The sequence below is a fragment of a genome, unplaced genomic scaffold, assembly GCF_019419815.1.
Source record: "Pyrus x bretschneideri cultivar Hongxiangsu unplaced genomic scaffold, Pyrus_bretschneideri_v1 Contig14, whole genome shotgun sequence".
In the NCBI taxonomy this organism is placed as follows: domain Eukaryota; kingdom Viridiplantae; phylum Streptophyta; class Magnoliopsida; order Rosales; family Rosaceae; genus Pyrus; species Pyrus x bretschneideri.
The window spans coordinates 2,873,589-2,889,571 of NW_025999435.1; the positions used below are offsets into that span (position 1 = coordinate 2,873,589).

At 38.0% G+C, this 15,983-nt stretch overlaps 1 pseudogene; it reads left to right on the forward strand.

Annotated features, from left to right (window-relative positions):
• The first annotated feature begins 379 nt into the window (after positions 1 to 379).
• The window catches only part of LOC103953673, a 35,057-nt pseudogene continuing 19,453 nt past the window's right edge, over positions 380 to 15,983 (forward strand).

A 15,983-nucleotide genomic window follows, 5' to 3' on the forward strand; every position in this document is an offset into this window, starting at 1 on the left:
TTGTTGCAAGTTGGAGCATGAAGTTGCCATATCATTTCTCAATATAAATTTAATAATATGATGTCCATCAATGTTCCATCAATCCCTCGTGACATTCAGGACTAATAATGCACCAACGAATACGATGTCCAAATGCTACACTAGTCCTTGTTGAGATCAGATTACATTGAAAATCGAGCAACAAAATTTGTACATAAAACGCATAAGGCCGGGAAGGGGGGCCCATTGGCGCACTGTGTGTTTGCCACTACCATTCACTGTTATCCGTGAGTAGTCAGCTAGCTTTAATGAAAGGTACGAACTGATGGTGATGTTTCCTTCATCTGTCCTTCTTCATGTGTGAACGCGTTGATTTTTTGTACGCGGAAGGTAAAGGTGCTTGCGTTGGTTTCATCTCTTTGATGATTTCTGGGAAAGCCTGAGCACCATAAAATTTTCTATAGCTTAATAAATCTCATTCATCTCAACTCTCCCCTTCGCTTTCTTTGATATATTATCAAGCGCTCGCTTCTTTCTCTGCGTTTTTACTCATAAGTTACAAGTCTACTGTTAGTTCCTTGAGAGAAACACAAACAGATGGAGTGTATAATGACTATCTTGCAGATGTGCTGCAGATCGTTAAAATTTTCTTCTCCGTCATCTGCTGCAGCTGCTGCCGGTGATGATGATGATGATGGTATTGAAGCTAATATACCCCCTCGTCGGGAGAAGTATGATGTGTTTATCAATTTCAGAGGTGAGGACACCCGCGATGGTATTACCAGCCATCTTCATGCTGCCTTACTTCAGAAGAAAATTGAAACCTACATAGATAACAGACTTCAAAAAGGAGAAGAAATCGGACCTGCCCTTGTCGAGGCAATCGAGAAATCCACACTTTCGGTGATCATTTTCTCACAAAACTACGCTTCTTCCACATGGTGTTTGGATGAGCTTGTGCATATACTCGAATGCAAGGAAAGATATGGCCAGAAGGTTATACCCATATTCTACAACATCAATCCACCTGATGTACGAAAACAAGACGGGAGTTATGCGGGTGCGTTTACTAAACTTGTAAAACGTTTCAAGGACAATATTGATAAGGTGCACAAGTGGAGGGAAGCTTTGACGACTGCAGCCAATCTATCTGGGTTTGATTATCCAAACAAAGGCGGGTAAGTAACTCATTCTTTAACTTGTATAGAATTATAAATTTTCTTCAAACGTGTAACAATTTGATTTGTGCTAAGATTTGGTAAAGCATTGCTCGATTTTAAACTTGGAGATGGGTGGCACTGTAGCTTAGCTACAAAGCAATTGAGGGAGATTTTGGTTTTAACAATACTTCATGCCCGCCCGTTGCTGCGGGTCGAAAAATTTGTCATGTAATTAAAATCAAATCATAAAGAAAAGTGGAATTTTTCTTGTAATTTAGAGAACAACATCACATCAAAGTAAGTAATATGCAATGTAAATAATGGAACAAAATAGAACATTTTAATAGACGATACAATCACAAAATATAATGTCTTTGCATAATAAACAAATGTAGAATGTAGTTCAATTAGCTTTTCAAACTTATTACAACAACTCTATTTACACATATTTACAACAACTCTATCTGCACATATGTACAATCATATTTACTATTATTTTTACACATATACTAATCAGCTTTTTCGAACTTCCTTGATCAACACACAAATTTTTTTTGCCCTCCTATGTATGCTTCTATGTTACAAATTAAAAAGTAGAAGTTATTGTAAATCTAAGACATTTTAGTGAAGATGACAGGACAAAAGTGTAATTATAGAAGAGAGACTCTTAATTGCTAAAAACAATTGAATACTCTAGTGCATTTAATATATAATATACGTTAAAAATAAATATATGTTGATGTACGAATTTAAGTGTACTGGGAGGAGAAAAATAAAATTTCTTTTACTCATGAATAATTGAAACTGACATATGTTATAGCGTACATATGAAAAGACAGTGGACTTTTCAAAATGTTCATATCACATTTTCTATTAAGCTAACCACAATAAACTTTTCTACCACAATTATCTGCATCCAAGTACGAATAAAAGTTAACTAATGTGATTATTTTCATCCTATTGTAAATGGAAATGTAAACTTTTATTTTGCTGAATTGTAAACTAGGAGAAAAATATGCATAAATGTTGAAAAGGATTTATAAGATCTTAAAAAATGTTGAAAATGATTAGCAATGGCCTTTCCAACTCAAGTTGTAAACGAAAAAGAGGAAAAAGTAAACCAATGACTGGGTTTTCATTATTTGTGTCACTGCTTACCATATTTGAAGCAAGCAACCAAACAGCATATAATAATTCCAATTTCGATCCACCCATCACAATCCCTGACCTAAAACTAATTACAACTGTGGAGTATGTGCTTCCTAAAGAATATGAACCTCCTCGATCCCGACATACGTCCAGGATCGACACATGACACAAAGATGTAGCGGACTTCTTAACATACGTACACGATACGAAATGAAATGCTAGAACTAATACCTCAAAATAAACATGATAGTGGACTCTCCCCCACAAAATATATATAAATCTATACACTCAAAATACACAACCCTCGTTAGGGCCAAGACATGATCATAGGTGCTCAAAATATAAGTTCCAAAAGAAATACTACAAAGAAAGATGAAGGGGCAACCTAATCACTCCAAATCTCTGATCTTTGCATTGCTACCCCCACCGGCTCCTTGTAAATCTACTCATGCTTGTCGCCTGTACAATCACCTGGAGTTTGTGCTAACGCACCATAGCGAGTCCGAAAAGCTGTCTTTGATATGTCCTCATCTCAGATCCTCAATTGATGATAACCAATCCGCAAATCTAGCTTACTAAAATACTGAGCACCTTGAAGTTGGTCAAACAAGTCATCAATCCTCGGTTGAGGGTACTTATTTCGCACTGTCACTTTGCATCCTTATTAAGCTCACGATAATCGATGCGCAAACACATGATCTGTCTTTTTTCTTCACAAAGAGAATGGGAGCACCCCAAGGTGAAACACTGGGTTGAATTAAGCCTTTATCCAATAACTTATGTAACTGCGCTTTGAGCTCTCTAAGTTCCAAAGGCGCCCTACGATACAGAGCCTTAGAAATAGGTGTTGTCTCTGGCATAAGGTTAATAGTGAACTCAATCTTCCTTACTTCCATGTAACTCTGCAGGAAATACGTTAGGGAATTCTCTAACTACTGAAATGGCATTAATCTCACTATTTCCTTGCTTAACAATTATGGCATGAGCCAAATAACCCTGACATCCATGCCTCATGAGTTGTCTAGCCTTGACAACTGATACCATTACTGGTGGTGGAACAAGTTTATTAACTCCAGCAAACTGAACTAAGGTCCGTCAAGTAGTCGAAAGGTTACCACTTTCTAAAAACAATCGAAATTCATGCAATATATGGATAGGTAATCCATGCCTATAATGACATCTAGATCTTGCATCGGAATAATCATCAAATATGCCGTCATCTCACCCTGATCCACCTGAGCCTTATAAGATCAAACTACTTGGTCAACAATATAAGGCCTCGAAAAAGGAGAGGAAATAAAGTATGTCACATCCCTCATCTCAATAGGTTTACCCAAAAACTTAACAAAAGTACTTGATATAAAAGAATTCTCGGCTCTATGATCAAACAATGGCCTAGCAGGGAGCGAATCAAGATGAATAGTACATGTGATTGTGTTAGGCTTAGCCTCGGCCTGTAAAGTGGATAGTGCACAAACCTTGCCAACTCATTGAGAACCCACTTGAGATATCCCAACTCCATTGCTCTGGGCCCCAACTCGCTGAGAACCTCATTTAAGCTGTTTGTTGCTTTGCTATCTGGTCATTTGCTGTTCAATCCTCCGCTGAATGAGCCCCAAGGTGCTCTAAAAGGCCTACTCTATGCCAAAGATGTTATTGAGCCCCCAACACTAGCAGCGGGTCTACCAGCTCCGCTACCAGTAATCTATAGGCAATCTCGAAATAGTGACCAGTCTCGCTGCACTGGTACAAATCTTAGAAATATCCCTACATGCGCCATAGTGTCAACGTCCGTAGTGAGTGAAAATCCATGGAAATGTCTTTTGTGGCTGGTCTCAGGATCTTCTAAAATAACTCTCTGAACGTCTTTTAGAAGAAGTCTGGGGTTTGCGCCTGTATGCCTATGAGTACTACCTCGAAAATGGTTCTGAGGACTCACCTTAGCAGAATGCTGAGAGCTTCCTCTGAAGTAGCCTGGAAATCTCCATGATAAGTACCTTGATGTCCTCCATATGATAATCCATGAAAACCACCAAACGAGATTCTCTAGCATTTTAGGGATCCACCCGAAAACACATCAGATGATTGGCCTTCTGATTGGGCCATTTTCCTCTGCTCTCCACTTGCTCGTGCCTCTATTCCTCATGAAGCTCTGCTGTGCGTGCATGATCAATCGCCTGAGCGAATGAAGGCAATCCCTAAATAGATAATAGATTCCTTATACTAGGCTTGAATCCGCTAATAAGTTTCTTCATTTTCTTTTCCTCATAGAGGTGTCAAGAGAAACAGTAATGTCGAGTAAAACGAGCCACATAATCAGTAACTGTGTTGGTGCCCTGCTCAATAGTGGCGAAATCTGCCTCTAGCTCATCCCGAAATAACTCTGAAAAATATTGCTCAAAGAATGCAATCTGAAACTACTCACAAGTTGAGGGTCCTCCAATTACAAATAAAGGACGAGTGATCTGCCACCACTCATAAGCCTGCCTGTTTACATATACACTGCAAGGTCTACCTGCTCCTTAAGTGAGCATCGCAAAACGGTGAAAACTCTGGCGATTTAATTGGTTCAAGACTCAGCCGCCCACGAATTAGTACTACCATTGAATGAAGACGGCCTATGAGTACGAAACTCTCCATATAGAGACTTCTCCCTACTATAAGTCGCACGTACGTGAGCCTACGTCAGCTGTGTCAAATCCTCACTGGCCTGAAATGCACCATCAAGTCCATCATAATCGTGGCTAGCCTCGTAATCAATAGCAGAAGTGCCCTCATCAAGGACATCCTCCCCAAGTGGCCAAACAACACCATGTGGGGTCGTCATAGTATATCTGGTGCATAGAAGAATTCAACATAAGCATATACACAAAATTTGAGAAATAAATCCACGTAGACCTAATTAAGGTCCAGTACCCAAGGCTTCCTCATTTTAAGGTTAAGGTATGGGAACCTAAACCTAAGCTTTGATACCACCAAAAGTTGTCACACCTCGATCATGACATACGTCTAGGATCGATAAGTGACACAAGTACGTAGGGGATGTCTTAACATACGTACAAGATACGAAATGAAATACTAGAACTAATACCTCAAAATAAACATGATAGTGGGCTCTCCCCCACAAAATATATACAAAACTGTACTCTCAAAATACACAACCCTTACTAGGGCCAAGACATGCCCATAGACGCTCAAAATATAAATCACAAAAGAAATAATACAAGGAAGGATAAGGGGGTAACCTAATTGCTCCAAGTCTCTGATCTTTGCACTTCTATCCCCATCGTTCCTCGTAATCTACTCAAGCCTGTCACATGTACAATTAGTGCCTAGAGTCTGTGTTAGTGCACCCTAGCACGAATATCAATCGTCGCCTGGGCCGAGGTCCAATTCGGCCGAGAAGTGGCCTGAAATCACCCTAGACCATCGGAACCCTAAAATGAGTGTTCTTCGAACCCCGACACCCCAACTATGGCTTGGGCCTTGTTTCTAGGTTCAAGGACCGTCTATTGGTGGCGGTGGTCGAAGGAACAAGCTTCAAAAAGGGCTGATCACCATCGAATACTCACGAACCCGTTAGTGGAGTTCTTCGCGAAACCTAAGCCAAATCTCATCGAGTTTGTGTGGAGATTGAAGGGAAAGTGACGTGGTGATGTTTGGTGGTGGTGAAAGGTTGAGAAAAGCTGGAAAAATCGACATAAATCATGTCAAAAATTACAGAGGGTTCGGATCAGAAGCCGAGTCAAGAAGGAGGTGTTGGAAATGTGCCCTAAAACCAATCATATGATGATACTTTACGGACATTTCAAACTAATGTAGTTTAAATGTAAAGGGCAAAGATTATTGTTTGAGCCGTCTCATATAAATGTTATATGCTTAAACGATAAGTCCAAGGAATATGTGATTGGAAGAATGCGATCTAAAGAAGTTAGATTCATGAGACCATTCTTTCGTTGACACATCCTAAACGTTCCTGATCATAGGATTGTCAATTGGGCATTAACAATCCGTTAAGATCAGTACGTGCTATGTCTTCTCTCAGGGAGAGTGACTAGTCTCGAGTCATTGGTGTGTGTGACATCAAGACAAGTACGTAGGTGCTCAATAGAGAATGAGTTCACTGAACACAATCAACGAAGAGTTTTCATATTCATGTCACATGAGAACTCATGGTTGGGATAATGCAAATTAGTCTTTTGACCTGAGGCATCACAGTTGTCTTGTGGTTAGGTCCTTAATCTTTGATTATGTCAAAGTCACTCCATCATGAGGGTGTCCATGGCATCGTTGGGGTTAAGCCACTTAGCCATGGAGGCAAGTGAATGCGCAACAAGGGATCTCTAACCTTCAAACTATTTGAGGGAGAATACTCTATGATATGATTTAGAATCTCTGGCCAGAGTATGAATGAGATGTTGGAATGCGTTCCAGATCACATTCAAGGTAATCATATAAGTACAAGATTCACATTGGATAGTAGACATGAATAAACTATCAAACCAAACAATGTGGTCAAGAGTATTGTATTAGAGAAAGACCGTATTGCATTTGTAATCCTAAACTGAATAGGTTCTCCACCTCTTCTGATTAGCTTGGGTAACCATGACATGCTGCTAGGCGTCAACCATGGTTTGTGGAAGCCCTAAAAGTGTATTATCACTAACGGGAGAATTGAAAGTAAGTTTCAATTCACAATCGATTAGAAAGAGTTTTAATCGCCCACTGCCTCGCTAAAAGGAACCTAATGGATCGTTCACCGAGTAAGGTAGAGTTTGAAGAAACAACGGAGATGAGTAAGAATAATTAAATGGTTTAATTATTTATCTAAGGCTAGGATTAATTAATATGTTAATTAATCAAACGAATAAGTTCGTTAAAGACCTCGGGTTAGTTTTGGGCCGCAAGGCCCAATGGGATTTGAATGTCAAGCCCATTAACTCAAGTTGTATGACAACTTGAATAAAACAAAGGGCTTGAAAGCCCAATAAACCTATAGGCCATGTGTAAAAGAATAGGGCTTTTGGTCCATTAGGTCACTTATTTGAAGGGACTATATAAAGGACTTTATAGCCTAAAATTTACTAAGGGTTATTTTTGGGGAAATGATGAGAACACAAGCTCTCATTTCTCTCAAAAATTTCGGCCACCTTGGAGGGATCATCTAGCAATCAAACTCCTCCAAGGTCACTCATTTCTTCTTCATTATGCCTTGGTGATGAATCATTAGAGGTTCTCAATTTTGGGAACTTGGAGAAACCTTTTCATCCATCCAAATCCATGGATCTAAGATGCAAGGAATGAAGGCCCTCTCTTTGGGTGATTAGCCTTTGCTTATGCAAAGAGGAATCTACAAAGGTATTGATTTCTCAACTCACTTTGTTTTGAGTTGAGTCTTGGTTCACCTATCTACTAGGCTTTGAATTTCATGGGTAAATGTTTTGTTTTTAAGTGCATACAAGCATGATTCCGCCTTTAATTGTTAATTGCATGCTATTGATGTTGCTTAAATGAACATGTTTTTCACAAATCTTCCTTCAAGAGGAATGCGTCGCATTGGGTTCTCTCCTCTCTTCTCTGATCGGTCACCTCACTATCACTCTCTGTCTCTCTCTAATTAGCCCTCCCCCAAATTAATGGAGCTTCTAGTTATATGTTAAACATTTTTTTTTTATTTTCTTAATCGAACTTCTAACATCCATAACTTCTTCGTTGTCATTCCAATTTGCGAACGGTTTTCGCCCACGCGCTCGTCGAATTGAGTTCGATTCGAAAACACTAATTGTGACCTCGAAAGGTCTACAAATGTTGAAAAATAAATTACAAAAATTCATACCTTGTAACTATACAATTCAAATTCTAAAATTGACAGAATTAGAATAAAATAAAAATAATGTAAATACAAAATACGGAATTAAATAATTAAATACATAATTAATAATGAAATTCTAGGGACGGTATTTCACATATACAATAAAGCAGCATGTTTGGTGAAATTTAGGGTCTTTTAATTGAACACCCAAAACATTCAATCTTATATAAATGAATATTGTTGCAACCTATAACCCATTCAAAAATTAATATTGGTAAGGCTAAACTAATGAAAAGGAGAAGACAACCCACTCATCCCTCTCTACTTCTCTCTCTGCAATCCCTACGGCTCCCTCTCTCTCTCCATGTAACCCTTCCACTTACTGTATCGCAAATATCGTACGAACAGGTCATACTTGCCCCCGTTCACGCCTCCCTCTCTCCTTCTCTCTCTCTGTAACACTTTCCGCACCAAACCGAAACACCTGTCCCTCCATCTCACCGACTGCAACCCGCACCTCTCCCTATTCTAAAATGATAATTGCCTACCCACCTTTTACCTCAGGCCGTTGGATCTAAAATCTGGATGGGCATTACGGTCATTTGCACATTGAATCAGGCCTTCCTCGTTAACCACCCAAAACAAAGCCCACGTTAGGCCCAAACGCACCAATCATCCCCCCATGAATAGGAATTTTTTTTTAAAAGGGTACAAATTCTGTAAATAAATCAAATCCCCAATTGAAATTGCCCTATAGCTTAGCTACAATGCCACCCCTCCCAACTTTAGAATAGGATAATTACGATATTGCCATTTTTTGGTGGGTTTGGGGAGGGGTGGCCCTATTCCTTGGCCATGCATGTAATTAGTTGTAGTTCATTTAAACATATCTGATTTTCCTTTAGGGTTAACAATTTCATTAGTGGGACAAGTTCATTTTCTTCAAAAATATAGTGGGTTGAATGCTATGATATGCAAGCTTACTTAGTTGTATTGTTGTTTACCTGAAAACAAATATATTTCTATTTTAATATTGCTTTAATTCTATTTTGAGGAGAGAATACACAAGATTTCTTTTCTTGCACAAATATACGGTGTTAAAACTTTTAGTATATTTCTTTATTTACGTGACAACTTTTTTGACTAGCCTTTAAGACTAACTATTGCTTTTTTCTACATAATCATATGTGTGTGTGTGTGTGTGTGTGTGTATGCCAGGACGGAGGCAGATCTAATTAAGAATGTTGTCAATCATATTTGGACAAACTTGAATTGTGAATCGTCATGTGATTCAGAGGGCCTGGTTGGAATTGAAAGCCACATTCAGCAAATTGAATCGCGATTGGGCATTGACTCAAATGACGCTTGCATCACTGTAGGTATTTGGGGCATGGGTGGTATTGGCAAGACCACCCTTGCTGAAACTGTATTTCACAAACTCTCTTCTAAATTCGAAGCTTCTTGTTTTCTTAAAAATGTTAGGGAGAAATCAGAACAACCAGATGGACTAGATTGCCTGCAAAAGAAACTTCTAAGCTAGATATTGAAGGAAAAAGGTCTATCCATAAGATCAATTGCTGTTCAAAATAGGCTCAGCCGCACAAAGGTCCTCATTGTTCTTGATGATGTGAGTAGTCCAATGCAAATGGAACGTTTAGTTGGCGATCGTCTTCGGTATGGCACTGGAACTAGAATCATTATCACAAGCAGAGATCGGGGCACTCTTAGACAAACTGTTGAAGAGGATAATATCTACAAGGTTGGGGTATTAAAACCGAATGACGCTCTTCAGCTCTTCTGTTCACGTGCTTTCAAGAAGAACACTACTCGTAGAACAGATTATAAGGAGTTGGCGAAAAAGATCGTGGACTATGCCGGAGGCGTTCCTTTAGCTCTTACAATTGTGGGGTCCTTGTTCTTCAATTGCAAGAGCAAAGAAGACTGGGAAGATGAATTCAACAAATTGAAACAATCTCCCAGTGAAGATATCCAGAAAGTGTTGAGAATAAGTTATGATAGATTGGGAAAATACGAGAAGGAGATATTTCTGGATATAGCATGTTTTCATAAAGGGAGGAAAGTGAATGAGGTAAAACGAATGTTAGATCTTCATGGATTCTTTGCAACAACCGGAATTAGAATTCTCATTGATAGTTCTCTCATATCAGTAGTTGAATGGGGAGGGAAAGTCATAGAGATGCACGATTTGCTACAAGAAATGGGAAGGACAATTGTTCGAGAACAATGTATTAAAGATCCCGGTAAACGAAATAGGTTGTTCACGAATGAGGATGTCTATCGTGTACTGAAGAGTAACATGGTAAGAGCCAAATGCATTCAATTTTTTCTTTTCTTTTCTTTTTTTTTTAAGAAAAAATAAATAGCAAACCTTAGATGATAACACAACAAAATAAAACTCATTTATAAAAAGAAGTCAGATTCTTAAAATATTAATTTGATTGAATTTTATTGCAAAAATGCTATTCTGGATATTTATTTATACCATTATTTGTATCATCTCTCTAATAAAGATGAGACCCCATGCAATGACTAGCCCTACCTCTATGAGAAAGATGGCAAAGTGATGGTACAACTAAGTAATAAGAATAACTCTACTATTTTTTTATTGTGCTACGAAGTCTATGTAGTTTTTGTTATTTTATTACAATTTTCTTGGATATTTTACTAGAAACTTGTACATCATTACCATCGCAAATACTGTAGATTATTCTATAACTTTGTTTAATTCTTTTTCCAAATAAGCATTACATCTTAACATGTTGAAAATATTTACATTTTAACTTTGTTCTTATTGTCAGGAAACTCCAAATGTTGAAGCCATATTGCTTAGTTTCTGGTATGAGAGTGAAAAGCAACCACTGAACTTCAAACTGATGTCAAACCTAATAATGCTTATTGGGAGTACTTTTCGAATATTAGACCGCAAATCCGCCGCTTCTTTTGACCTTCCCGATTCTCTTCGTTACCTTGACTGGTTCGCATATCCACAAGAATCTTTGCTTGACCTTCCCGATTCTCTTCGTTACCTTGACTGGTTCGCATATCCACAAGAATCTTTGCCGTCAAAATTTTCGCCTGAAAATCTAGTTGAGCTTCATATGCCATATAGCCGAGTTAAGAAGCTCTGGAAAGAAGACAAGGTATATTATATGCCTGTTCTAATTCTTGTATAAAATTAAGTGTAGAAATTATATTAATTCTTGATATTGCTCTCTACTCCTGTTACAGAGACTCGTCAACTTACAAGTGCTCAATCTCTCTGGCTGTGAAAGATTGGTTGAAATTCCTTGGTATTTTCAAGATCTTGACAGGCTTACTCATCTTCATCTTCGAGGCTGCACCAGTCTCAAGTATCTTCCAGAGATGCCAGGAAATATTAAATACTTAGATTTATTTATGAGTGGTATAAAGGAGTTGCCCCAATCAGTTTGGTCTCACGAAAAAATTTCTTACTTGAATATAAGTCGTTGCGGTAACCTTGAGAAACTTCCAAGCAACAGGTGTAAGCTGAAGGTCTCTGGTTCTTTTAATCTAGATGGCTGCACATCTCTTCGCGAGTTTTCTGAGCTTCCCAGGGATATAAGTAAATTATCATTGACTGGTTCCCAAAGACTTGTGAGTCTACCAACCAACATTTGTAAGTTGAAATATCTCGAGGAACTCAATCTCTCCAGCTGCTTAACATTTGAAGACTTCCCAATGATCTTGGAACCAATGGAACATTTGAAGTCCTTAAATTTAAGTGGAACAGCAGTTAAAGAGCTACACTCATCAATCGAATTTATCCCTGCTCTCAATAGACTTGAACTACATAATTGCAAAAGGCTTTCAAGTATCCCAAAGAGCATTTGTAAGTTGAAGTATCTCGAGGTGCTCAATCTCTCTTTGTGCTCCAAACTTGAAAACTTCCCCGAAATCTTGGAGCCAATGGAAGATTTGAAGTTCTTAAATTTAATTGGAACAGCGGTTAAAGCGCCACACTCATCAATAGAGTTTCCCCCTACGCTCATAATTCAACTACAAGGTTACACAGGTTTTTTCAGGTTTACCAAAAAGCATTTGTAAGTTGTAATATCTAAGTCACTAAATAGAAAATTTGGGAGAAGAAAAAAAATTGTTGATTTCATCAACAATTCTAGGTTAAAAAAACAAAAGTCCCGTTGTAAGACCTAGAGAGCAGAAGCAATCCTACTGGCTACTGCTATGGTATCAAAGATCTGTGTGATCAATATGTTTCAAATATCTTTTCAAGATTCTGGACTAACCTCTACATGCTACAGAAGGGCTCTTTACAAACCTTTAAAAAAGCACAAAAGACAACTTATAGGTAGATACCGTAAATTTAAAGCTTGAGGTAGCTCAATCACATAGTGCAGCAGAGTAAGATAGCTCATCCACAACAAACCAAACGGTACTTAAGCGGAAAAGTTGAGAGATAAGAACAAAAACTTCTGACTGAAAGAGTGTTTAAGTAACCACTGATCTTATACGTCATAAAGAAAATTCGCTTTACAAGAAATAGAAAGCATCATGATGAAGAACTGCCGGACACTGGGGTGACTCCTTAACAGACAAGTCCGCCAAACCATTTAATATAAGATATACAAACAAAAAAATTCGTTCAAGTAGTTGTACATGAGTTCCAATATAATCACATTTTCTTATTTCATTCCTTTGAATGGTCAATAATGGCTTAAAGGTCCATGCACAGATGCAAAGAGCACAGCCACTCATAAAATCTACATGCAGATTATACAGAAACAAATAGACTTGTTACTGTACTTGAACAGATTATGGAGTCCACCGACGATGAAGGGGTTCTATTGTTGGCGCCGGAAACTCGGGATGGGCAAACGGGTCCTGGACCCCGGGATCGGGGCGGATCCATGCGGTTCGGGGCGGGTATGGGGCTGGTCCAAAAATTATAAATACAAAACGGGGTGGGGCGGGTCCAGATAAATAACGGGGCGGGGCAGTTCTAGAAATTGAAGAAAACCAGCCCCCGGCCTGGATCATTGATTTCCTACTGTATTAAATCTCTACCATCTATTCTATCTATCACCCTCTCTCTCTCTTGTTCTTGGAAGTCAGACCCAATTCACTTCACTCAACTCTCCGCTCTCTAGAGCCTACAACACAAAATGTCACATTAAATTCAACGCTTTTCAAAATTAAAACCATTAACATAGGAGAAGTAGTTCAATGTTTTATCTATTCAATATTTCTTAAATGCAAATTAGATGTTCTCCGTGCACATTTCTTAGTTTGAGGTTTATTTTATTTTTTTCATTTTCTAGGGCATTAAATGTATCATGTTCACACCTAAAACATAGAAGCAAAGAAAAGAAAGAAATGTTTGAGAATGTACATAAAGAGAAAAAGAGACACTTTTATGTAAAAGAAATGATTGAAAACTACAGTATGGAAGAGAAGACGAGTTAGAGAGACAAACCATGTGGCATATGCTATCTGATAGTTCAAGAGCTTCATCCCACTTGTTACCTGTAATAAGATGAAAGAATGTATCCAGCTCTGGAAAACCACCATGCCATCATGTCTGCAAACATCTCCAGTGCCTTAATGACCTTATTTGCATGTAAAAGACTCAATCAATGAAGTGTACATATTCTTGTTCACATATGAAAACCTTCCAGCCTTTACAAAATTATCAATCAGAACTTTGTATATATGAGTAATTGGCACTGTGTCACTTTCACTCATCTCATTTAAAAGCCCAAGAGAGGTCATGAACTCTCTATTGTAACCTTCAATAACTTTACTGTAGCCTGCCATATGCTTAGGCCAATGTGTTTGTTTCATTTCATCCAAAAGCTTATGAGCTTCATCCAGAAGTCCATTTGAACAGCAATGGTTTATCAAAACCCCATAGGTGATTAAATTTGGAGCACAGCCCTTAGAGCTCATTTGTTTCAAAAGCTCAAGACACTTTTCGACATTACCTGCTTTCCCAAAGCCATCTATCATTGCAGTATAAGTCGCAACATCTGGAGAACACCCTTTTTCTTCCATCATCAGCATAAGCTTATGGGCTTCATCTGTTTTTCCAGCTTTACACAGGGCATCAATCATCTCTGTATAGATAACAACATTTTGTGCACAAGAGTTTTCTAACATTTTCGACAAGACTTTTAAAGCGAGATCCAGTCTTTTATCCTTAAACAATCTATCAATCAAAGAACTCTACATATACACATTTGGACTGTACCCTTGCTCTGACATCTTAGCAAACACCTCTTGTGCTTCATCTAGCTTCCCATACTTGCAAAATCCATCTATAAGAGCATCATAAATAATATGGTTAGGTTCACAACCTTCTTCTGACATAGCATGCAATAAGTCACGGGCCTTATGTGCTTTTGCATAAACCATCCACCAAAGCCCCATAAGTGTAGACATTAGGTTCTCCAATACTCTGATCATCACTTCCAAAATACTTATCAACATCAGGGATGTCCACATTACCTCTCATTCTCTCATATATCTGGCAAGCCTTTTCAATTCTACCAGCTTTACAATGACCATCAATTAAAGCAGTATAAGTAACAACATTAGGATTGCAACCTTCAATCAACATCATCTCAAACAATTGATCTGCATCAGACACCTTCTTTGCTTTAAGGTACACATGTATAAGAGCAGTATATGTCACCACGTTTGGAGCACAACCATTTTGTATCATTTCATTAAACCAGCTCCGAGATTGTTCAAAAGGCCAGCTTTACCAAAACTATCAATTAAAATAGTATAGGTATAGACGTCAGGAACAATACTATTCCTTTTCATTTCTTTAAACAACAAAAATGCTTGTTCTACCTTGGAGGCATTACACAAAAAGCCAATAGCATTAGCTTCCCGATCCATGTAGGCTTTCTCGATCCATGTACGATTAGCATCAGATTTGGATTGGATGGGACTAAGACCTACAAAGAGGGATGACAATTCTAACCGTTAAACCCGATAACCGTGAATAACCACCTGAATAGAACAGATTTGGATATGGAAGTTTGGGTATATTTTGGATATGGGGAAAAACCGTTTATATTATTCAGTTATGGTTTTGGATATGTTTATAGGGATCCCCAAACCATATCCGTAACCGAATCCGACCCGAATAGTAAACAATATAATTCATATATAATATAATAGTATAATATATATGTGTATATATATATATATGTATGTATGTAGTTGTATATCCATTATTCTCCGAACCATTATCTTGAGAATACAAAAGTTGCATTTTGTAGGAAAGTAAAGTTTTGAATCAAAATCAATGCGAACTCAATGGTGCTTATGAGAGATATCAAAGACAAGCCAACATCATCAATGTTTTAATTTTTATACTCAACAAAATCCATTTATTGGATCATTTTATACATCAAATGTTTAATAATGAAATTAATACCTACAAACTTATAATGTCTCAACTAAACGAATATATTTTTTGTATTGACGAAGATAGATATACCCATTATGATACACCCCGACCTGGAATGTCCACCTAGACTCCGAATCGAGCTGTGCTGGCCGTCATCAAGAGGGTGACGAAGCCATAAAGTGTAGTGATGTGAAAAACAAGGGTGAGTGGGCCTAAAAATAAAGTTTTGTAAAAACCTGTTTGAAAACATAATAACCCCTCACCGTAAAACAAGTATAGTTTCCAAATATAAATATTACTTAAGAAAATATTTACCGAGCCTGCAACATCTTGAGAACTCAAAATGTTAGTAAAATTCGTAAAGAAGCATATAACTTCTAGAAATCACCAAATCTTGCAGAAATAAATATATCACATCGTGTGCTCATCGACACAGGCTGACACACGAGTTCATGCAAAGGTA